Source organism: Choloepus didactylus, chromosome 3, assembly GCF_015220235.1.
Source record: "Choloepus didactylus isolate mChoDid1 chromosome 3, mChoDid1.pri, whole genome shotgun sequence".
In the NCBI taxonomy this organism is placed as follows: Eukaryota; Metazoa; Chordata; class Mammalia; order Pilosa; family Megalonychidae; genus Choloepus; species Choloepus didactylus.
The window spans coordinates 43,317,526-43,343,093 of record NC_051309.1 but is presented as its reverse complement, the minus strand read 5'-3'; the positions used below and the strand labels follow the sequence as shown (position 1 = coordinate 43,343,093).

At 37.8% G+C, this 25,568-nt stretch overlaps 1 protein-coding gene across 5 annotated transcripts in view; it reads right to left on the bottom strand.

Annotated features, from left to right (window-relative positions):
• Positions 1 to 24,846, bottom strand: part of RHOH (ras homolog family member H) — a 37,742-nt gene extending 12,896 nt beyond the window's left edge. The window contains exon 1 of one of the 5 annotated variants that reach the window (XM_037829636.1): positions 24,626 to 24,846. The gene's annotated coding sequence lies outside the window, so the exon portion shown is untranslated. Of the gene's footprint in view, positions 1 to 11,258; positions 11,869 to 16,628; positions 18,441 to 18,507; positions 19,590 to 20,476; positions 20,738 to 24,625 lie in introns of those variants that run through there. The other 4 variants (XM_037829635.1, XM_037829639.1, XM_037829637.1 and 1 more) reach the window with 4 other exon arrangements.
• Positions 24,847 to 25,568: the final 722 nt, after the last annotated feature.

The window sequence follows — 25,568 nt, the reverse complement described above, 5'->3', positions numbered from 1 at the left end:
ATGTAGAATCTGCCTGGTGTCTGGATATGCTTCCAACAGGTCCAAGATACCTCTCAGATCTAAAGCTCCATCCATGACCAAGAGAACCATCACATCCCAGGGTTTCCCCATCCTCCCACCCCAACCATCACCAGCACCAGCACCGTCACACAATACAAGTATTCAAGCCATTGGTGGGGAACCACAGTTTGCCTTTTATTTGCTGATCCAAACAGACTAGACGATGGTTTCCCCATTCTAGTTAACTTCTCTCTTCATTTTCTCTGGACCATTTTTACATACCTTTTTTTTTTTTCTTATTATAAAAGTAGTACAAACATTATTTAGCATTTTTGAAATGCTGAAAGAAAGCAAAAATCAAGTACCTCTTAGAACCAAATGCTAGGCTATTATTGTACGTTTTCCTGATTTTTTTAGTGTATCAGTTTGTTTTCAAAACTCATATCACACTCTCTATGTATTTGGCATCTTGCTTTTTCCATTTAACATGTATATAAAATATTTATTCTATCATTAAAGATTCTTCAAACATAATTTTAATGACTGCATATAGTCCATTATATGAACATAACATCATTATTTGACCAATTGTCTCGTGTTGAACATTTAAATTTTTTCTAAGTTTTTACAGTATTAGCACTGAATGAAAATTTTTGTATATAAATTTTGTATAAATATATGATTATTTTATTAGTGCAGGTAGTGGGTCAAAGGAGATGAAAAGATTGGACCAATTTACACTCCATAAGCATCGTATGAGATTCATTTCCTCACACCATCACCATCACTGGGTATAATATTTGCCAATTTGGTTTTAATTTGCATTTCAGTCACTACTACTGAAAATTAGAATTCTGTTCTATGATTATTGGCCACTTTTATTTCTTCTTTTGTAAATCATCTGATTATGTCCTTTGCCTACTTTTCTAGCAATCTTTCCTTAATGATTTTTAAAAACTCTTTAGAGATTAAGCGTATTAATCCTTTCTTACTTAAATTTGTTGGAAAGTTTTAAAAACTATTTTGTCCCCATGTATTCTGGAAATTCCCCAAATTCCTGGTACACCCCCATCACTGGGCAACCCCTAAACAGAATGTAAAATTCCATGTCTCCTCCTGTGGAAAAAACTTAGCCTTATTAGCTGCTTGAAAGGTCATCTAGTTCAACCCATTCATTTCTCCCATAAGGGAACCAAGGACTAGAGAGAAGTGGTTTAGCTACTTGGGGGCTGACTTAAGACCCAGAAATTTTATCAGTTGAGTCAGCACTCTTTCTATCCTCATATAATTTTTTTAGAAACATATTATGATGCTTTTTTATAATCCATACATAATTTCCTTAATATTTTAAGTGCAAAGCCCATATAGATAACAGATAGATATTCCAATTTATTCTTACCATAGCAACCGGCTTTCCTTTTTTTTTTCTCCCAGAGAAACCGTTTATCGCATACTGGTAGGTTTTCACACAAAAGTTATCTCCCAGTTTTAATAGAAAAAGACTTTTCAAGCAGACTTCCCCTTTCTCATTAACTTCCTTCAAGATAGGCATCTCTCTTTAAGCTTTCAAACATCCTCTAGAACTGGGATGAAACCTTAACTTACAAAGGGCTTAAAGTAGAAAAGAAGTAATGGTATTTTGTTCTGAGTATTAAGCCCAGATCGACTCATATTTGGTGGGGAAAACCCCCTTTCATAACGAATAGAGTACTGAATGAAGTGAGGTGATTTAGTTGTAGGTTCAATGTGTAAAAATGCCAATATTTGACTGTTTGCGAGGAACGCAGGTTGTGGAGTCATGGAACTCAGACTCTCGTCTCCCTCACTGATGAACTTAGTAACATTGGGCAAGTCACATAACCACAACTGTAAAATGTGGATAATAATGCACACTTTACAGGACTTTGAAGGCAATTTAAAGAATCTATCTCCCATACCTAGCAGAGTGCCTAACCCTTAGTAAACAATGACAACAGTAAAGACTTACATGGCGCTTACCATTTGCCAGACACTGTTTTAAGAGTTTTATGAAAATTAACTCATTTAATGATTGCAACCACACTATGTGGCCTGATTCCACTTTTGTCCCATTTTACAGCTGGGGAAACTAAGGCACAGAGAAGTAAAGCAACTTGCCCAAGATGACAAGCTAATGAGGAGGGAGGCTGAGTTTAAACCCTGAAAATCTGACTTCTGAACCTATTCGCTGGACTCTCTCTATGTCCCCTTCTACGTGCCAAGCCGGGTTCTCGCTTGGGTGAAGTCTGGCTAGCTTAGAAAGCTTGATGAAACCAAGCAATCATAAAGACAGAGTGTGGAGAGAGAGCTGGAAAGGCAGCTTTCTGCTGGCGGGTGAGTTCTTTTTCATACTGGCCCCATCTGTAACAGCAATTGAAAGATTTCTCCCTGAAGCAGACAACCTCACACACCATTGGCAAATCTGCAAAGGAGTTCTATCTTTGGCAGTATCCAGTGGCAAACCTAGCATATTTGACACCCAGACAAGGATTATCTTTTTTTTAATGCAATTTTATTGAGATATACTTACACACCATATAATCCATCCAAACTATACAATCAGTGGCTCACAGTATCATCGTCTAGTTGTGCATTCATTGCCACAATCAATTTTCAAACATTTTCATTACTCCAAAATAAAGAAAAAATACATTAAAAAATAAAAGAAAGAAATAAAAAAGAACACCCATACCATACCATCCCCCTTACCCCCTATCATTTATATATTTTTGTCATTATTTTATTACTCGAGGATTATCTTTTAATACCCACCTCTTGTATGTGACAAAATTATTTTCAAAACTAATGTATAATAAAGGAACAATCATTATTTCTTGATTCATTCTTAAGCTTTAAAAGAAACAATTTACAAGAAAAATAAATTTCAAATTTAGGAGAATTATTCAAATTCAGTGAAATATTTCTCCTATGAACTATAATAGCACCCACTATCAATCAAAATTATTACACCTATGCAGTTCATGCTCTGTTTCACTGTTTTAAATTTAAACACAAAACTCCAAGTCACCCAGAATAACATAATTAAAGGAACTCAGTTCTGTTTCATGGTCTCTATGAGCACCATGCTATCATTGTTTGTTTCTAATCTACTGTTTAAACTCAGTGCCTCATGAGTTGGAGACGCCATCTGCCCCCGCAAAGACAACTGTAACGGAATCCATACAGCTCCTTAGGAGCTTACTTTGACTTTATCACAGCAGCCTGCATGGTGATAAGAAAAAGCAGGCCCACATTGGTTCCATTACTGTTTTTAAATTTTCTACAGGCAATGCACCTCCTTACTGTCTGCGCCTGCACCTGGGATGGAGCCCTTCCACCACCCAATTGGTATGCTCCTGGCAGCATCTATCAGATTTCTAAATGCATATGTTTTCTAATTCAGCAACTCCAATTATTTGAACACATTATCCAGATATACCTACACAAGAGGTCAAGATGTATGTGCAAGAATTTCTACTGCTGCATTATTCATAAAAGAAAAAGAAAATCTAGAAATAACTGAAAAGCCCATCGTCAAGAGGCAGTGGTTAAATTCTTATGCCATAGCCATACAGTGGAATCCAATACAGTACTAGAATTAGGTTAGTATTTAGGGATTGCCCAGGAAGGGTACAATGATATATTATTAACTGAAATAAGCAAGCAGTTGAAGAATTTAGTAAAAAATTTATGTAGAAAAATAAACACACAAGTTTAGTCTGGTGCCCTCGGTGGAGAATGTTCTCCCTTGCCCAGAAGGGCATTGCTCCAGACAGAGGAAAAGTGCATCTGCACGAGGGCAGGCAAAGCCAGGTTTGCAGTGAATTCTCAGCTCACCTTACAAATGCTCATCTATAGATCAATCCGTACTAGGAAGATTGTAGCTACACCCTAAGTTATCTAAGGGAGAAGAGGAATGAAAAGGAATATCTAAGAATACAAGTTTGTACAGATTTTCCTAAACTTTTAAATTCCCCTTTTGGAATATAGATATACATATATTACAGACCTAATATAAAGCAATGGGGTTAAATATTTCTCTAAAGGCTCAGCTTCTGATCCAGGTCTAATAGAAACTGTGAGAAAAAAAAGTTCATAATGACCCTGAAACTACCAGGACACTCCAGAGCAAAATTATTTTTAAACTGTGCAATTTATTGCTTATGCATACATAATGATCAATTAACATTACCTTCCAAATTCATAGAAGTCCAAAAACTGACAGCATATTTGCCTTTAATTGGCTTTAAACCAGGCCTACTTTTAAAGAGTCTAATGGGAACAGAAGATAATAACAAAAATGCTAATGTATTTTTGAATCAGCCTAAAGGTTTAATTTTTTTTTTTTTTTTTTTTTTTTTTACTTTTACTTAGTTATTTCTCTGCCTCTCACATTTTTCTGTTCTCTGTAGACAAAATGAGTTTATCGGGAGAGGTAATGTGCCGGTCATACAAAGGCAGAGTGCTGTGGCTCTCCTTCCTCATAACAAGGTCCCCTTAGAGAATAAAATTCTAAATTAGAGAGAGGAGAAGAAACATGATGAATACAAATGACCCTACTCTCAGCTTCATTCAAAAAAAAAATTAAATTTAAATGGACAAGTGCACTCATAAAGATAAATGCAAAAGGCCAAGAGAAGACTGAGGACAGAGTGCTTGAATCTGGGAGGGCAGTCGGGCCAAGAGGAGTGCTATTTAAACTGGGTCTTGGAGGATGGAAAGACATTGGGATTGGGGGATGGCATCCAGGCAAAGGAAGTGCAAGGGAAAGTCTGTGCTTTGGAAAGCCGAGAATTGGTCCTTGTGGCTGGAGTACGGGTGGGAAATGATACTGGAAAGGGACACTGGGGCCACCTGGTAAAGGGCCCTATGTGCCACATTAAGGTGTAAAGTAACCCCCATTCTGCCTTCCCTCTCATTACCTTTCACTTCTTCCCTGCTCCTGCTTCATCTGGCCATTACTGCCATCTCTCCAAACTATGTAACATCCCCCAAACACTCCTTGCTCTTTTCATGTCTCCATAACCTTTATTACCCTGTTCTCATCTGCTGAAAAATGACTTTCTCTACTCCAGCTCTTCCAGGTAAAGTTCTATCTGTCCCAGGGCTGAGCTCAAATGCCACCTCCTCCAGGAGGTCTTCCAGAAACTCTCGATAAGCATTATTTTTCCCCTTATTTGAGCCCACATATCATCTTTAAATGTTTTATGGTTACTCTTTTTTAATAGTTAATACATGCCCATAGTGAAATTCAGAAAATATGAAAGTGAAAAATCTATCTCTTCTCCATGCCTGCTCCCCCACCCCCCCCCACCATTTTCCCAGAAGCAACCGCTGTGCTGTTTCTCGTGCATTTTTCCGAAGCTATCACATTCTTACATATAATTGTCATGTGTAATTATTATACACACACAAATCCTTTTAATCTACAAACTGCAGCTACACTATACTACTAAACTACACTATACTCCCTGTGATGTTTCTTACTTAACAATATATCATGGAGCGTTTCTGTATCAGTAGATTTTGAGTTGCCTGATTCTAAATTATTTTACTAGAGGACTAAAAGTCAGATACTTTCTTGGTAGCTTAGAGAATCAGATTTCTGATTTGACCTCTCTCCCTCTCCCTCTATTTATCTATATAGATCTATGTAAATATAGATATAGATATATAGAGAGAGAAGGAGAAAGAGAGGGAGAGGGAGGGAGGGAGGGAGAGGGAGGAAGGTCAAATCAGGAACTAGAAGAGTGTGAACCACACTTGGCATTTTTCCAAAACAGGGTGCCAGTGTCATAGAGTCCATCCTCTGTGAGTTAAACTCTGTCCCCTCCTTTTTGCACCACTCTGTACGTGATAGAGAGGGCTTCTCTTTCTCTATGACATGACACTCCATTATCTCTTCTCCCTTTAATGATTTCCTCACTGAGTTCCACTGAATTCTCCATTAAGAATTATCACTGCTACTCACGCAAAGAACTGAGGGTTGTGGGCCCCTCAGTTTTAAGAAGCATCTGATCCGATAAGATCCCCACAGCAGCCTTCCTGGTATAGGATAATCAAGAGGCCCATCTTAGGGGAACCCTCCCCATAGGAAAATGGCAAAGGAAGCAGCTTGCCAATCTATCAGCAGCAGCTGCCATCCCCACTGATATAGATCAGCCTCTGCAAGAAAGTCCAACCCTCAGGTTTCCAGCTGGTTGACACTCAGGGATCCTTCAAGCCCCCTTCAGGAGATAGCCCTTCTAGAAGGTAACTTCCTCCATGGGGTGGCATCCAGGGTGGTAGGAAGCACTGTCTACTAAACATCACCTCCACCATTAGAACAGCAGCCATTTCTCTTGAGGCTCAGTGCTTTGCTGAAATCCATGGACAGCAAAATCTTTTTTTTTTTTTTACCATTTTGAAGTTCACATGAATGCACTTCCAATCACATTCTTTCTTCCAAGTCTGCTTAGATTGGAGGAGGAAGTTTCACTAAATGGTACACATGCACACAAGAAGTATACAAAAAAGAAAGCGACGCAACGGAAATCATATCTATCGGGCATTAGTGCTATTCTCTGGGCCATTCCGATCTAAGTCTGACTTAGAATGCACAAGTGGCCACCAGTTTCCCGTTACCATCTGTGAACTGATAATCTGAATTGTCATGAAGCTGAATGCTCATTAATACCAGTCATGTATTCATTCCTCAGATATTTTTTTTTTTTTTTTGCTCTGACAGTGTGCTGGATACTAGGCTAGATGGTGCACAAGGAACAAAGTAAACTGAGGAATTCTAATCTATCCCCAAGGTATTACCTGGGAGCACCTGGGTTCATAATAATGGTTATAACACAAGTAAGTATTTGGCGGTTTATTCGCTGCTTTTGCTACCCACCATGCAGCCCTCAGAAGTACCATTGGCTCTGCAAAATATCATTATCCACAATTTATAGAAAACGCAATTAAGGTTCTCATTCAGCAGGTCTGGGTGGAACCGGGGAATCTGTATTATTTTAAGCACTGGGATGACAGTCAGTTTGGGGAAACACTGTAAAGCTATGGAAATACAGCTAAATGCACCTTTCTCAGGCAGCTTTTCATTTGAACTTCACAATCTAGGAAGTAAGGAATATTCTTTTATTATTCCTATTTTAAGAGTGAAGAAACTTAGGCACAGAAAAACCATTCTGGCCAAAAACAAAATAAAAATACTCTCCCTTCTTTCTCTATCACCTTTCTTTTCATCTGCTACAAACAAAGCAATGGAACTATCAAGACCTATTATCTCATAAATAATCATTTATGAATCTGCTGTTTTAAAAAATCCCTTTTGGTCTTTGTACCATCTACACATAAGAGCACTCAAACAGCTTGCTATGGACCCAATAAAACTACTCCCAAGACATCAACTATGTCTCTTAAGTGCCTTCCTGCATCATCTTATTTTTGTCATTAAAAATAATCAGTATTGGTCCCCAAAACCACTGAACTGGGATATAACAAATGGGGCTGAGAGAGCTGGAAATCCTTGTACAAAGAATGAAAGAGGACCCCTACCTGACACCCTATACAAAAATTAACTCAGAATGGATTAAAGACCTCAATATAAGAGACAGTATCATAAAACTCCTAGAAGATAATGTAGGGAAATATCTTCAAATTCTTGTATTAGGAAATGACTTCCTGGACCTTACACCCAATGCACAAGCAACAAAAGAAAAAATAGATGTATGGGAAATCCTCAAACTTAAAAGCTTCTGTACCTTAAAGGAATTTGTCAAAAAGGTGAAGAGACAGCCAACTCAATGGGAAAAAATATTTGGAAACCATATATCTGACAAAAGACTGATATCTTGCATATATAAAGAAATCCTACAACTTAACGACAATAATACAGACAACCCAATTATAAAATGAGCAGAAGATATTAAAAAAACAGATTTCTGAAGAGGAAATACAAATGGCCAAAAAAAAACACACGAAAAAATGTTCAGCTTCACTAGCTACTAGGGAGATGCAAATTAAGACCACAATGAGATATCATTTCACACCAACTAGATTAGCTGCCATTAAACAAAAAGGAAACTACAAATGCTGGAGAGGATGTGGAGAAATTGGAACTCTTATTCATTGTTGGTAGGACTGTCTAATGGTACAGCCACTCTGGAAGACAGTCTGGCAGTTCCTTAGAAAACTAGATACAGAGTTAACCTTCGATCCAGCAATTTCACCTCTTGGTGAAAGCAGTGACACAAACAGATATCTGCACGCCATTGTTCACAGCAGAAATATTCACAATTGCCAAGAAATGGAAACAACACAAATGTTCTTCAACAGATGAGTGGATAAACAAAATGTGGTATATACACACGATGGAATACTACACGGCAGTAAGAAGGAACAAGGCTGTGAAACATGATAACATGGATGAACCTTGAAGACATAATGCTGAGCAAAATATGCCAGGCACAAAAAGAGAAATATTATATGCTACCACTAATGTGAACACTGTGAAAAATGTAAAATAAATGGTTTATATTTTATAATGTAGGGGATCTAGCAATAGACAGCAAATAGTGAAGGAGGAACAATAATCTAATAAGAACAAATAAGTTATGGAGGGTAAACTTAATGTTCTTGGAATGCACAGGAATAACTATGGCCTGTTCATTTCTGGGAGGTTTGGTAGGAACAAGTTCACAGAAATGTGGTTATTTTAGGTTATTTGTTTTTCTTATTCCTTTGTTGGGTTATAATCTATTTTCTTGGGGTAGGGTAGGAACATGTTGGAAGCATTGTAGTTATTTTAGGTTATTTGTTTTTTCTTATTCCTTTGTTTTGGTTTTGTTTGAAATGTTGTCTTTTTATTGTTTGTTTTTTAATTTTTTTATAAAGTTAAAAAAAAAACAATGAATGAGTGTGAAAAAAAGTAAATGAACAATGGGGGGAGAAGGGGAATGGAATGTTTTGGATGTTCTTTTTTACTCTAATTTTTGTTTTATTTTTTGGAGTAATGAAAATGTTCAAAGACTGTGGTGATCAACGCACAACTATGAACAATTGATTGTACACTTTGAAGGACTGTATGTTATGTGAATATATCTCAATAAAATTGCATTTAAAAAAATAATCAGTATTAGAGATACTTGAAACTTAACAACCATACAAATGGGTGGGCTTTCCCAGAACGCTGAATTTTAAATAAACCAATTATAAAAAGATTTTTTAAGACAATCATGGAAATATGATTATGGATTGAGTATTAGGAGATTCCAAAGGACAGCCATTGCCAGCTCACCCTCTTTAACACCTTCACTCACCCCCAGCCCTCTCCAATGGAGGCACCAAGCTCACAACTGCAGCAGCCATCTTGCAACCAGGATGAAAGACAACAAAGGGCGAGACAGTATTAGGAGCCACTGAACTCCGGCCACCAACACAGACCACCAGACTCGTTACATGAGAGAAGGAAATCCTGACTTACTAAAGCTGCAGTTAGTCAGGTATTGTATAACTTGCAGCTGAAAGCGTTCCTAACTGGTACACTTTCTCAGGAACAGAAGCTGTCCTAACAAAATCATGAAAGTTATTGTTAAACTGAGGCCAGGGGAAAAAAGTGCACATAAAAACAAACAAACAAAAAACATATTCAGGAATATAACACAAACCAAACGTGATTTCACTCATACATTTAAAAGGAAAACTCTCTCCTTCACGAAACTAATAAGCTTTTCAAATAATGTCAAAATATCCCAACTAATATTTAGCATTTGAAACCAACAAATTTTTAGATATTTGGTATTACTGTGTAGAAAAAATGGTCATGAAAGGCTACAAGATAATTTCCCTCCTTTATACCAAAATGAATACATTTATCCTGATTTACCTAATAGGTTTATCTTTAAAAATATTTGTAAATTAATTATTTCTAAATTGATTATTTAAGATGCATAAGGAAGATACACTTCTTTAAAAAGTCCTTTGAGAATCTTTTCACATGTTAAAAATTTTCAAATAATCATCTGTATTCATCACATGAAAATTTTATATTTTGTTTAAATTCTGACATAAGTAAAAATTCACATGTTAAAAATTTTCAAATAATCATCTGCATTCATCACATGAAAATTTTATATTTTGTTTAAATTCTGACATAAGTAAAAGCTAATTTTCTCTTATTTTAAACATAAACTGTTCACAAACCAATTTACTAACTCCAACATCTCTCATTGAAAGTGATTCTCTATGGCTTATCAAGGTATAAGACCCAAGAAACTCAAAATCCCTCTAATTCTAAAGAGCCTCTAAATCTTAAGAGAAAAAATTTAATTATAGACAGCGTTTTCAAAGCAGTTTTCCTTCAAAATGTCAAAATAATTCTCATATCAAATTCATTTTACTAGTTGCATTATTAACTTCACACTACAAATTATTGGCCTTTTTTATTACAAAAATAATGCATGCTAATTACAGTAAATACATGAAAAATGAAAAACTTTAAAACATCATATGTAATCACATTAGAGAATAACTTCTAACATATTGATTCATTTACCTCCATATTTTGAATTCTTGTATAAAAAAACACAGATAGGCCTTTTTTGAACAAAAATATATATAGTTTTATACTCCGATTCATTTCACTTATCATTAAACATTCTTCAAAAACAATGTTTTGATGAATATTTTATAGGCTGTAAGTTAATTTACTTGACCATATCTTTCTCTTTGACATTTTAAGTAGTTTTCAGGTTTGTCTATTATAAAAAAAAATAATTATGTTGAATGGCTTCACTTTTATAATAAAACACCTCTTATGTGTCCTTGGGAATAATTTCTAGAAATGGTCAAAAGCTATGAACATTTTAAGGCTATTGATTCATACTGTCCAACTGCTTGCAATTTTTGATATTCTGAAAAGAGGCCTTTCTAAATGCAAATAAAATAATTCAAAACACTAATTTAGAACAAGAGCAGATTAAGTAAAGAAGGAGGGAACATTTGGCCTTTTCCCTGACTGGTGGGTGATATTGTTTATATGTTGTACTTTGGCCAATGTTTTATGGGAAAAGGAAAACATTTCTAATCAAATCTTGAAAGACTGAGAAAGCAACAGAATTTGTTTTGTTATTTATCGTGACTATTGGCTTGTTAATAAAATAGCATTTAAGAGGTGCTAAGCACTCTCAATACTGGCAAAGGAAAAAAAGGAAAGTAATTCTAAATGGTAGATAAAGCAGAGAATTACATACCTGTTGAGAAAGAAGACCAGTCATACCCAAATTTATGAAAGAAGGAACACCAGCGTTTAAACTCCAAATACCATGAGTGAATGTAAGAAAAAAAATTTTTTAAGTGTGGTCATTTCAGCCCTCTAAAGAAAGGGCCAGTAAATCAGAGGAAGCTTTAAGGTAAGTAACTTCAGAAGGTTGACTGGTCACAAGTCAGGGAAAAAGGCAAACATGAACTTCAGCTGAAAACCCTGGTGATTTTTTTTTCATGAGTACAATTGCACAATCTAGTTCTTAAACTGAAAGCCACAAGAGTCTAGCCCTTGTTGGAAGAGAAACTTATTTTTCTTTCCACATATGTGTTTGATGGGTCTTTCCTGGATGACATTTCATAGGGGTAGCCCTTGGGGAAATCCAAAGCTATTGGTTGGAGTTTTGAACTTTTGATCCAAGTTTTAAACAGAATGTCCGCCCCTCACCCCTGCTATGGGGAAATCGTCCATGTGTATACATAGCTCTAGAATTTAATAGAAACATTGCCACAATCTACATTTTAATTATTGTTCCCGAGATGTGAAGGATGAAAAGAAAGAAAAGACACCCATATTTGCCCTTTTGTTAATTCAAATCATCCTTTTAAGCATAGTTGTATTTCTAATTGTATCAGGAAGCAGTGTTTACTTTACATTTCTTTTCTATAGGTGTTGCACATCTTGGAGAGAAAATACTGGAAAGATTGCATTTTAAAAACATAAATAAGTTAAAATGTAATTAAATAATTATGAATCAAATGTATACAAATGATTTAAGTTAAAAGGCACATGTCATATTTGCAGCAATGAACATGTATTACTATTATATTTTTTAAAGCCGACATTATTACAGATAATTCTGACATTGACAGATATTCTCCACATAGGAATACGACAACAAGGGTTTTCTGCCTTCTCGCCTCCTATTTTCTTTTTATACCTCCAACATCCCCCTTTACTCCCTCAACACCACCAGAGAAAGAGGGAGACAGATCAGCAATATAAATTTTAGCAAATTACTCCCGAAAGATATTGGTGCTTGAAGACGACCAGGTTTTATAAAAAGAAAGTATACCAAAGGGGATTTTTTAGACTCTTTAAGGGTTTTCGTAGGTGATGGCATTGCTCTTAAACCATCTAAAATTTGAATCCAAATATTTGACTCTCCTTTTCCTTCTCAAAAAGAGGAATCAGAAGCATCCTTACACTTTCAACCATGGTTGGGATCATTTTCAGCTCATAATTGGAACAAAGGCAGAAATTTTTGTGGCAACTGAGGAAAAAAGTGCAAGAAAGGGAGGAAACGTTTCATAGTGGGGTGGGTACATTAAAAGTGTTCGAGAAAGTGATCTCTGGACCAGGAGATGGGAAAGACAAAGGAAAAATAGGAATCTTGCCTGGCGCAGGAACCCCTTAAAGAAAGGAAAAGCATCAAGGGAGAGACAAAACAGTTAATTCTCTGCATCAGCCTCTAGGTTGCTAGGCTAATGACAAAGCAGGGGAAATAATCTCTAGGAGAGAGGAGGGTAGAGTGTTTGCTATTGACCTTTAGTGTACCTGGGATATTTCTGTTTTTGAGGCCTGTCACTGAAGATCATATAAGGCAGTATTATTATTATTAAAATACATATTGAAATTGGCAGGAGACCTGTTCATGAGTGAACAATAATTAAAAACGGTTGTAGAAGTTGAGGTGGCCTAATTAATCAAACATATTTGATAAAGGTTTTTAATTTTCTACCTCAAAGATTTACAATTCTTACACTATCCCACACCAAGAGAACCCTGACTTGTATTTCATAATTTATTTAGCCAATTTCACATAATTAATCTCTGGAGGGTTGACGATGGGATGCATTTCCCCTCCCCAATTCTATGACCATAACATGATGTGGTCTCATATTATCACTTTCTGCAGAGTTGGATAATTGAAACAGATGGGGTTTGGGGTAAGTCTCCATACCCCTACCTGAAGCCCTATCACATTCCAAACAGACAGGAGATTGATAGCCAAAAACCCCCACTTCCTCAAATTGCAAGTCAGGTACCCATGACCCAACTTGTCTCCCGTGGTCATAAGGCTATACAGGAAAATGACAATCTTCAAAGCCATCGGGGCCCAACCAGATGTTCAGCATCAGATAGGAAAACCTACATCTTATACTCAGAAACAAGAACATTACATACTGTTCCCCCCTCCCCCGACCACTACCACCAACACTCACTACCCTCTGGAATTGGCCAGATCTGTATTTACAATCTGCCTGCATTTCTGGTGCATTTGAAGGGGTCAAATGACAGTAAATAAGACATTAAAGTAGAATCTTGAGAGAAACCTTTTGCAAATGGAACTGACCCTGGCTTCATGTAAGAGAATTCAGAATTAAGGACTTAGAGCATTAGTCATATATTCTCTCTGAAAGGAACCAATTGTAGCTCCACACATTTACTCGATTGAAAGATCCAGTGCTATAAAACGATATACAGTACATATCCGCCATCTTGTCCTCATTTCAGCCATCAGCTGGAGAGTCAGCATTTCTGTCTCACGGGTTTACTCTAACCTCAGCGAAAACCAGAACTTTCTCAGCCTCTGATGTATTGACAGCCTTGGAGGTAAGTTCTTATCATGAGGTTGCTGGACCCCTGGGAGTCCATGCACAGACTTTAGAGGGTCCCTAAATCCCCTAAAACTGTAGGGTAAATGTGCATGTCCCTGTATATGTGCTTTTTCTCAAGTAGAGGGTCTTAGGTTCTCATCAGATTCTCAAAGGAATTTGTGAACAAAGTAGTGATTAGGAAATACTGTTCTACAGCCTAAGCAAGTCAGTTCATGAAAACCTCTGTGAGGCAGGGAAAGGACAGTCAGCAGAGGCACTTGTTGAAGGTGTGACTTCAGATATCAGACCCTTGAACATCCAACAAAATTAAAAAGGTTGTGGAGTCAGTCCTTGATTTATCCTGTCATGTCTGGAGAGACTAGAGGCCCTGATGATGGGGACGGTGAAAGATTTTTTTAAGTGAAAGAATCATCTTTGGCATAAAGTTAGAAGAACTCAAGATGCTAAAGGCTATTTGATAGCTTATTACAAAAATGTTCTTCTAAAGCTTGATGAAGATGTCATTTACTTTCAAAATGTTTGTTTTGTAATATATTGTTTTGACATACGTCTAAGTGCTATTACTAATTTAATTGCTGTAAAGTACTACATTCTATCAAAAATTATATTTTCTTTCCTTTTTTAATGTAATGCTATCACACCTAAGGCCCAAAATGTTTCTGGACAAATTCTACTGCAGGTTTATTCTTAATTACCACCTTCCAGTGGTTTGAAATAGAATGTTCGTGAGTCCTAAACTCTCACTAGGACCATTTCTCTCTGTGCTTTCTGCTTACGTTCCCCTGTTGGCAGCTACTTTCAGTTGGTTCAACTGTCTGACAACAGCTGTTGAACAGCGGAAGGGAATTTCATGGTACAAATTACATCCCTCTAGGGAAGAATACAGCCTCCAATTTTGGTTTGTTTCTATAGAGTCAACACAATAACTTGTCCCATTTGGACTTTCTCTGTTTTTCGTTCCCCTACGTATCATAAGCCCTTAGATCCTGAACGTCCAGCTAACAGCCTCACCCCAACAGACACACACACACACACACACACACACACACACACACACACACACACACACACAATGGGCAGACCTCCCCAGGACACCCAATGACGATTATTACCTTTAATCTGGCAGCAGTTTTCAAAGTCTGATCTGCAGGCCATTTCTACCACAGTCTTCATGGGATGGGAAGATTGTTAAAAACGTACATTCCTACCAACCTCCAGCCAGTTGGATCAGAATCCACGGAGGTGGAATATAAGATGCTGTGTTTGTTAACAGGGCCCCTTCCATTCCAGGTGATTCTTAAACACACCAAAATTTGAGAACTCAAGACTTAGAAGAATCATTCCCTCTCTGGGTTGGGCCCTCTTATTTTCTGTTCAAAACGGAGATATTTTCACTTTTGAGATCAAGAGACCTCCCTGTATCATCCTAGGAAATGTTCTCTCCTCTTGCTCAGGCCTTAGGCAGTAGTTTTTCCTGGTGTTTCTTGGGCCCTGCAGTCTACATTAGTAAGTCTTCAGTTCTCAGCCAGACCCTTCTTAGGCTGCTCTTAAGAAACCCCCTCAGCATCCACAACTCCAGACAGCCTGGATCCAATCCCCCTCGACAAGAGTCTGCCCAGGGATTAGCAGAGTACTTTTAAAGACAAGTCCCATCTGGTCAGCAAAACTCCTCGTAATCCTCCCTTCAAATGTTAAAACGACTCGAGATCATTTATTAACAGACTTTCTCCAGATTTTTTTGATTGCACACACAGCACTACTACAATAAAGGAAATACAAACAGAAATGCTACCAAATGCTTTCATTTTTTATGCTCGCATTTAATTCTCATTCATAACGAAGTAGAATGCAAGTGAAATTTTGAATCCTGCTTTTCTAATTTAACTTTTTTATGTATTTTTATTGTGAACTTTAACATATATACATAACAGTGATAACTTTCAAAGTATGATTTAACAAGTAGTTGGAGAGCAAATTTCAAAAAAGTTTATGGGTTACAGTTCCACAATTTCTGTTATTTCCTTATTGTAAAATATAACATATATACAGAAAGGTGCTAGCTTTCAAAGTACAGTTCAACAAGCAGTTATATAGATAATTTAAAAAAATGTTATGGGCTACAATTCCATAATTTCAGTTCTTTCCTTATTATGAAATATAGGATACATACAGTAAGGTGAAAATCTTCAAAGCACAAATATATCAAGTATATCAAATATATTTTCATAATTATCCTAACTATGGCTCATAACATCTATAAAATATTCCATGGCATTAATGTTGTCAGAACCCCTATTGTTTAGTATTTATGCTGTTTTCAGATTTTTCTATTACAAAGATAATATAGTAAATGTCTTTGTGTGCATTATTTTTTCCTTCTTTGAATTATTTATTTAGAAGAAAGTCCTGGGGATAGAATGAACAGATATAAAGTATATCAATATTTTAACGGCTCTTGATACATATTGCCAAATTGCCATATTTGTATGTTACACAGTTCCTCACCAAAAAAAAGGGTGGGGAGCCTGATTTATAGTGTTTACTGATTTCTGTGGTATATATACTCCCATTTGCAAGCTACCAACATGACAACACTGAACAAAGAGTTGGAAAGAGATGCTAAGTAGCACACCATTATGTAATATTTCCATCAGGCAGATAGACAGAAGGAAGTAACTTCAAGAGCATAAAGAATAGTAAAATGTAGTAAATTAATTCAATTAATTTTGCCCACTTACCCACATTTAGACAAAACTCTCCTCAGGCACTCAATTTACTTGTTTTTCCACGGGGCCACCCATATAAACTACTCAACCATTTATTTACTCAAACACTGGACTAAGTGGATGACTGTAAGTAGTTCTCACGGCGTATGTGATGACAACCAAGTGCATGTTACTTAACCACTCTCTTCCTTGATTTTCTTTTCTACGAAATGGGGAAGAGGTCACTGCTGACTTCAGTTTTACCGGAAACTAAGAGAACAGATAAGAAGTCTCCAATGTATGCTCTAAGAAGCAAGTGATCTATTCAGTAATGCCCTGAAACTTTCTTCCAAAAGTAATTCATTAGTATGCTATCTTACTGGAAAAGAGATGCGGGAAAGTGATTCAGCACTTTCTTCCTTAATGCAAATTCCTTTCTTTGGGCTTTTCTTGAATGATAATAAATGGCCTTTGCGTGTATATAACACTTTAGAATTTTAAAGAAACGGAGCCCTATATTTGCATGTGAAAAATGTAAATATGGTTCATAAAAACCATAAATATACTCACTCCCTTGCCCCAGGAATTCATCCTAAATTCAAAATAAGGAAAAGACTTTCTTGATGACGATGTTAATCATGTTAGAAAGAAAATCAATTTACCTCATTTCAGCACTTAATTTACCATCTTCGTGCTTGGGACCCTTTTGGGAGAACTCTCCCAACTGCCCACCTGCAGAATCATTACCACCAAAACACCTGGAAGGGGGCATATTTTTCATCCAACAGGTTCCTGGACCGCATTTCAGGGCTGGGGTGTGTTACATGCAAATTCCACATCTTTAAAAGCTCTGCAAGTGGTTTTATGCTTGGCCAGCTTTAGGAACCACTATTCTAAGCCAGAGTCAAAGAAATCAACATCTTCTCTGAACAGTTGTTCATATGCAGCGAAGAGTATGACAATTTCATATGCAAGCCATCAGGAAGGCACAGGGCATTCACGCAACTGCTCGAGTCAAAGCAATGAAGTAGCCAAGTAGGAGCCATGTGTTCCTAGCACAAGTCTACCACCTTTTAGACATCTTTTCCATCTCTGACACCCTCTCCTTGTTCTCACTGTGCCTCTCACACCCAGCACCCAATCTTCATGCTGCCTGTCATCCTCCACCTGGGCAAACCATCCTAACTTATGTCCACCCCTTTCCATGAACGAAGCTCCCAAATTTCCTCCTTCATGGTATCTGTGGAGCTCTAGAAGGAAAACAATTTTATTATTTGACTAGAATAATCTGCACACATAATTGAGAATCCCTTGCATAATTAATATACCAGCAGTATTTGCATTTTGAAAATGGGGATTACTAACCCCAAAGAATCTCTAATCTAGAAAGGAAAATAGGGAAATAGGGTATTTTTCGGTCTTAGCTTTCCCCCAGACCAAGCATCCAGAACCCAAATAAGCACTTGAGGCTTTCATTGTCAAAATGGTCCCAACTCCTCAATTCAAAGGAAATTTTAGCTGTGCCTTGCTAGCATTAAATTTCTTTAAATCATAAGATTAAGCGCTTTAATTTAAGCTGGCCAAGAAAGAAGTGTCACTCTATCCACCTCTAATTCCAAGCACCTCTATAAATCCACCCAAAGCATTCGGAGATCAACAAATATAACCCATAAATAATGCAGCAGTTACTCAGAGGAGTGCTCTCAGATGCCTGAGAAATTGGTAAGGAAAGGCTGGAAAATCAGTTTCTAATCTTGTTTTCCTTTTTTTATTATGTTAACACTACAAAACACCCAACCAATGTACCTAGTCCCTAATCCAGACTCAAAAAAGGTTAATTCCCAACCTCCACCTGTCACCCCCATAGTCCTTCAAAAGGAATACTGGAATAAAAAAGTTAGTTTACAGATACCTTGTTCCCAAGAAAGGAATCATCTCATCTTCATGTTAGTGTCCACAGCCAAGTCCTTAGTAAGAATCAGTATAGCCACACTTACGGAGAGTTTCTTTTATGCCAAGTTCTAGGTTAAATGCTTTACATATTTTAACCTCATCTTATCCCTACAACTCTCTGAGGTAGGGATTTTCAGTAATTATTGCTGTTATCATTAGTAGGTATTTTACAGACTTTTTTTTTTATTCTGAGGAGTAAAGAAGTTAAATATCTTGTCTGAGGTTCCCACAGCTCTAAGTGACAGACCCAAGATTCAACACAAGATAATCTGACTCAAAGTCTGGGCTCATTTACACCACATCATGTGCTTGTTATTATATGGATGCACATGTTTCATGGCCCAGGAAAAAAAAAATACTCTGAATTATTATGATATACTGACTCTCCAAAGGAATGACCATGCAAAGACCAATAGCAAATCCATGATATCTCTTTCAGATGTGCAAAGGAAGAAACATATATTTCATGAAATTTTTAAACTGGTTTTGGAGGAATAGAGACTTGCCTGCAATCTGTCAACCAACTTGTCCCCCCAAGAAGGCCACTTTAATTACCAGATGATTGAAAGTTGTAACCAGAAATGGAGTTTTTTACAGGTACCCCAAGCCACAAAACTTGTCTCTGCATCAATAGTGTACAAAGTACAGACAACAAAGAGCAAGTAGAGGACCACAGATGTGGGGAGACATAAAGGAGCTCCAAAGATGAAGGTGCATAGATTGCCAGACTCCCACTTAAATGGAATTCTGTTGGAGCCATGAATGCTGACAAGGAGTCTCATGGTATAAGAAGACTAGAAAAGTACAGAATGGAGTCCAGTCTCTTCAATGGCCTCTTACAGCCCTCCATAATCTGCCCACACCCTAACCTACCAAATTTATTTACTACCAACGTGTAAAACAAGTGTTCTCCTCCTCTTAGGCCAGTCTCCTCAACTGGGCTATCCATTGCCTAATCAGTCTCATCTTTGTGACTTTGCCCACACAGTTCTCCTGGTCTGTGATAACCTTCCCCTTCTCCATCTACTCAAACCTCACATCCTTCCAGGCCTGACTACTACCTGACTACTCCAGTTCATCCCAACCCCCTTTCTCGGAACTCCTGTAACTCTTAAAGCTTATGTCAAACTCCCCACCCCATTCATCGCTTAATTTCCATATAGTGCTGCTTCCTAAATTTTACTTCTTACTATGACAAATAGATTATCTCTATTCCAAATAATGATTTCTTTGTATTTCTCTTATATCTGCCACAACAGGAGCTTAGAACACTCATGATTTCCTAAACTTTGCTTAGTTCCAACCTAAACTTGTACCTCACAGTATGTTTCCCAAACCTAACTATTCAAAAAAACTAAATTTAATTTAATCTAACTTAAAAATATATACTTACAGATCACATACCACTTTTGGGAAGAGGACATTAGCGTGGGCAACAAGCAAATCCAACAAGCTAGGAATTCCTGAACTAAAGCTACATCATTTGGATTCAAGTTCTATTTCTTTTCTAAAATAGAAAATGTTTAAATTCATATTTATGCAATGTAGAGGATCTTTAGATTAACTTCATCTAGTGTTGTATGATATTTAAACTACTCCTTATTTAATCTCAGTCATCGTCAATCACAAGCCCATGAATTCTCTAGAATAACAGCTGGAAAATCGAAAAAGCCAACTATCATAACTTTTAATGCTATAAAACCTGTATGTATACTGTTAGGGCTTGAGGGGTGGGGAGAAGGTGGCTATCAGAGCAACCCCAACCCCCATAAGTTGGCTCCATTCTTTACAACAGGTAGAAGAGGGTGACAACTACTATGTTTAGCCTAGAGTAAAAGCTAAATAAAATTAAAAAGTTTCCTTTTGACATTGAAAGAATCCTCTTTTTAAATTTTGAATAAATATTTTTAAAGAAGCAAAAATCTTACCCGTTGTAGAATGCCGAAGAAATTTCTTGACACCAAAATGACTGACTCCGGAAGTCAAATTTGTTCAGAGCAGGTGGGTAAAAGCCAAAGCAGCCTGTCACTGTTGTGAGTTCCTTCTAGGATCAATTTTTCTCCCCCCCATAAAAATACAACTGATTCACATTGGAAGAACTAAAAATATAAGAGTTGGTCTGGTAGAGAATCCAACCTGAGATGGTTGGGTTTAGTGTGCGTGGTAGTGGTGACTGGGGCAGCGGGAATGATCTGAATGTGACAAGAGATTAGCAAGTTCCTGTCCTTAAGTCAATTTCCTGTAGCTCGCTTCTCCGCAGAGGGGGTTTCATTTGTGTGGGTTTAGGTGTGTATGTGTGTGTGTGTGTGCGCCCGCACATTTCCCTCCATCAGAATATGAAACTTCCCCAGATAAGAAGCAGAATAAGACCTTTGCTACATGGCTGGGTTTGTATTTAATTTATTCCCCACCAAACCTCTTTCTGCCTATCCCTGCAAACCCTCCATTTTCCACCAGCAAATCATCTACATAAGAGGGAGGGAGAGTAAGAAACCAAAATGATTCCTTAAGGAAGTTAAAGAAGTTAAAAAAAAAAAAAAAAAAAAAAAGAGTCCCCTCCACTGACTGGTCTTGGTTTGTTAAGCTTAGAAAAAAAGCACCTTAGAACTTAACTTCAGTTTGGTGAACATACTATGGTGGGAAAACAGTAGTTGGGCTGTTTGGTTTGGGTTTATTAATAACTACAAAATAATAATTTGGAAAGAATAGAATCAGCCCTAGCATGAACTCAAGCAGCTCCATCGCAGTCACCGTTTTAACAATGGGCACCTGTGTCGTGAGGTACTTGACTATGACTTGTTTTCAGACCCCTTAGAGTTTCATTATTTGCCTAAGAACCTAAATTTACTTGTTTTGTCCTGAGCAATCCAGGTGTAGAGAGCATCTGCAACTATTTAGATTATGACTGAGTTGCCTACACCAACAAATTTAACTTTCACAATGTGTTCTCACTCCCCTGTGCTCAAAATCTCTGAATAATTATAAATGCTACTGCCCAGGGTGATATCTTAGTCAAAACGCCTACAAGCCTTAGGATAAAGTCAACTCCATTCAAATCAACAACATTTATAGAGCATCTACCATGGTCAAGCCACAGTGCTGGGTGCTGGGGTGGTGCGGGAAACATGAAGATGAATGAGATGGAATCTCTCACTCACGGTGTTCAGAAATCAAGTGAGGGAGACTGTCAAGGACATAAAGGAGATGCTACAAATCAGAATCTGTTTAAGTCCCAGAACACACACAGAGAATTCTGGAACACCAGAGTTATGTAAAAAGGAGAGCATGTGCAACCATTTTGCCAGCTCATGCAGACAATGAAAGTTGACATGTCTTCCAAGGAAGCTTAACTGGCTTCCAGGAGGTCCCACCAACCCATATTCAACAACTTGGTGAATTCCTCATCGTGGGGCCATCCTATCCTTGCAGACTCAGAATCCCGTTACATGCCTGATACTGTGCACTGAAGAAAAGCACAAAGAACAAGACTGACTAGTCCCCATCCTCACAGAATCTGAGCCCTAGTGGAAGAAGACAAAAACATTCAAATAAATGCAATAATTCCAAACTGTGGTAAGTATTACAAAGGGATCAGAGAAGGAGCTGAGCTAGAGAGCAAAACGATATTTACTTTCTAGAGGTACTCAAGGAAGGCCTCTTTGAGAAGCTGACATTTAAACTGAGAGCTAACATAGTGGTTCTGTTAAAATGAAAATAGTCTGACAAGCATTTAAAAAGCACAAGTGTCTGGCTTAATTGGTCTAGGTTGGGACCCTGATTTTTCTAATGTGCAGCCACTGCCCCAAAGGATGAGAAGGGGACAGCCTGGGGAGAGTCAGAGGAAAGGCATTCCAAGATGAGACAATTGTATGTGAAAGCCTCTGAGGTGGGACAAAGCTTGGCATGCTCAAGGTGTTAAACGAAGATTAATGTGTTTGGCGTATAGTGATGACAGGAGAAAATGGTACAGGATGAGAGTTCTCAGAGATGGACACCCAAACATCCGTTGGTGTGACAGTTCAGACATTATATAGTCCAACCTTGGGACAAAGGTGGAGGAAAATCCTGAGGAACTCAGTGTTGGGGGAAGGAAGGAAACTATGGGTATGAAGTTCCTACTAAGAATCAGATCCTTATCATAAACCTTATCCACCGCTTCTTCTGTGAAGCCCTCTGTGACCACCACACATCCCCACCACAAGCCAGATGCCCTCCCATGGGCTCCCTCAGCACCCTAAGTTAACACAGCCTGAGCACTCAGCAAGCTGCCCTGCAAATTCCAGTTTAGATGCCCTTGGGGGCTGGGGCCTGACCATGCTAGCTGAGTCTCCCTGGCACAAAACAGTCACTCAGTAACCATTTGCTGGTCAGTAGATTGACCCTCTCAGCAAATCCTCACAACCATCCTACGTGGTAAACATTTTTAATCCTATTTTACGGCCAACGAAACAGAGACTCCAACTGGTTATGTGATTTGCATGAAACCATATGGCTATGAGAAGCAGAACCAAGATTCCGTTCATCTGCCTGCCGTGGCTCTTCACTCTTCTGCCTCCCAACAGAGATGCCTGGGGCCCTCCGGGTGGGGGAGAAGTAGCCAGAGTTCCCAGTCTAAAGGCCCATTTTCTCTCTCCTGAGCGTCCCTCCAAACACCAAGATTCCCAGGCAAACACCAAGGGCGACAGGTCCAGGTTAAAAAACAAAGACTTGCTTTCTCAAAAACACCTTCCTTTGGAAATAATCTCTGAGGTGGCAGCAGAACAGTTTATTTTCTATTTAACAGTCTCCTAGGAACAAGAGCCTCTTTTATTGAGAGCGTTTTTAAATACTGCGATAGCTGCCCGTGTACGCTGAACTCACACATAAGTGATATTCCTGTTCATTGCAAAGGTAGTCTGCCCTTTGTACCCCATTGAACCACATTATTAACAATTGTATATCTGAACCTTTGCTTGGAAACCTTGAGATAGGAATCATTTACTAAACTATTTCTACCTTGGCTGAGTAAGTAAGATGTCCCCGCCTTTTCTACTACTAGCACATTAACTGAAAAGACTTAGATTTAGTGTTTTAAAATCAAATGCTTACAGAGACTCTCATTTGTGATAGGCCACCTAATGAAATAAAATAATTCAGTGGGTTCTGAAGATGGGAAATATGTTCTAAAACTTCGAATGCTTTGAGTTTCAAATCCAGGGCAGCACTATCATACAATTATTCTTACCCAGCTCCGCACTAAATGACAGACAACTGCATTAAAACAGTATGTGCATTCCTTCTGATGGAGGGTTTTCACAATGGGGAGTCTAAAATGCTAGCTGCTTCTTAAGAGGAAAAGCTTAATTCTGATGTATCACTCCAGTGTAAAAATACATTCATATAAAATACTCTTTAAAATTCTAAGTATTAAAATACTTTAGCAATGCCACAGGCTAGAAATCACATGAATAATTTCCTCCTAATGCATTTAATTCATTATAAACAACAGCCTCCCTAACCACATGAGACTATCATTTCAAGCATCTTATAAATTCCCTCTTATAGCCATAACCATAAAAACATCATTCCACACTGCTGTTATTCTCATTATCAATTCCCTCTTTAAGTATTTTAATGTAACATAACATACTGCTTTTTGTTTCGGTGAATATTAGGTCCCCAGGATTCTCAACTGCCATTTTTATCCTGGTTTATTGGCCCTATACAACTGTGTTTATCTAGCAAACATTCACATCCTGGTTGTTTTTATTACAGAGCCATAATTCCTAACAATGCAGGGTCTTGTTGTAGAAGGTGATAGCACCCAAAATAATAATTCATGCTGTGGCTCTAAAGTTGTGGTGCAACATTAAAAAAAAAAAAAGTCAAAGCAGAATTAATGTATCCAAATGACCCTTTGAAGCAATCCCTCAGTAGCTGATACACTTTCCAACACTGCAGCCCTTAGTCAAAGCATGTTTAAACCTGTTTACAGTACTCTTCAGATATAGTCTAATAAACTACAAAATAAAACCAGTATCCCTCATTCTGTTCACAACACATTTTTAACACGAGATGTTACCGGCTTGGTCACCCACCTTATTCACTGAATGTAGCTCTTGAAACCAAATCCACTCTAAAAGGACAAAGATTCACTGTCATTGAAGAAATTTAGAAGAATGTGCCATAGGCTCTGAGAGCAAATCCAGAAGAGGGGTTTGAAGTGTGATGTGAGTAAGAGCAGCATCCTTGGGCCAAGTGCACAAACTCTCAAGGGCCTACTGCGAAGCATACAACATTTGCTCTGATGTAGAAATTCTCGTTTTAACAAAGAAAAAGCTCCCCCACTGCTGCTTCTTACACTCGTCTTGTCTTGTTTTACTCATTGCCTTGATAGGAATCTTCAGTTTGGGCACAAACATCACAGGGCAACTGCAACCCAGCACACCTGCTCGTGGCGGGTTTGGAAAGCATTTCAGTTATAAGGCAGAGCAGATCGAGTGTAACTTGGTATCTTTTCAAAATAACAGAGCTCCTGCACAATTCTGGAAGGAACAGGTTGAAGCTTAGCCCCAAAGGCAACCTGAAAATTCGGAGAAAGTATAAATTGCAAGAATCAAATTCCAGCTCCACCTATTATAAAGGCTGTGGACCTGATCTTCACATCTTCAAAATGGGTATAATAATAAATACCTTGGAAGGGTTTTATTAAAAAGTTGTGTAATGCTTAAAATAGAGTAGGCACTCAGTTAATGGTCACCATTATCAGTCACTCTGGTTTGATATTTTTGCCTTCTGGGGTTTTATCCCCCTCTATCCTGGGCCCTTCTTTAAAGAACAACTATTGAATTGCAAAATTTGAGAAGTTTTGCCACTGCCCAAATTCTGGTTGCATAAAGTCATCCAAGTTTACACATCACACATAGGATTCTAATGGCATGTGTTTATTGTCTCAGTGGTTTGTAAGAGTCCAGAAATATTAAATCTATCACCAAATTACTAACGATACTTTATTCCTCGTGCATTATCTGAAGAATTCAC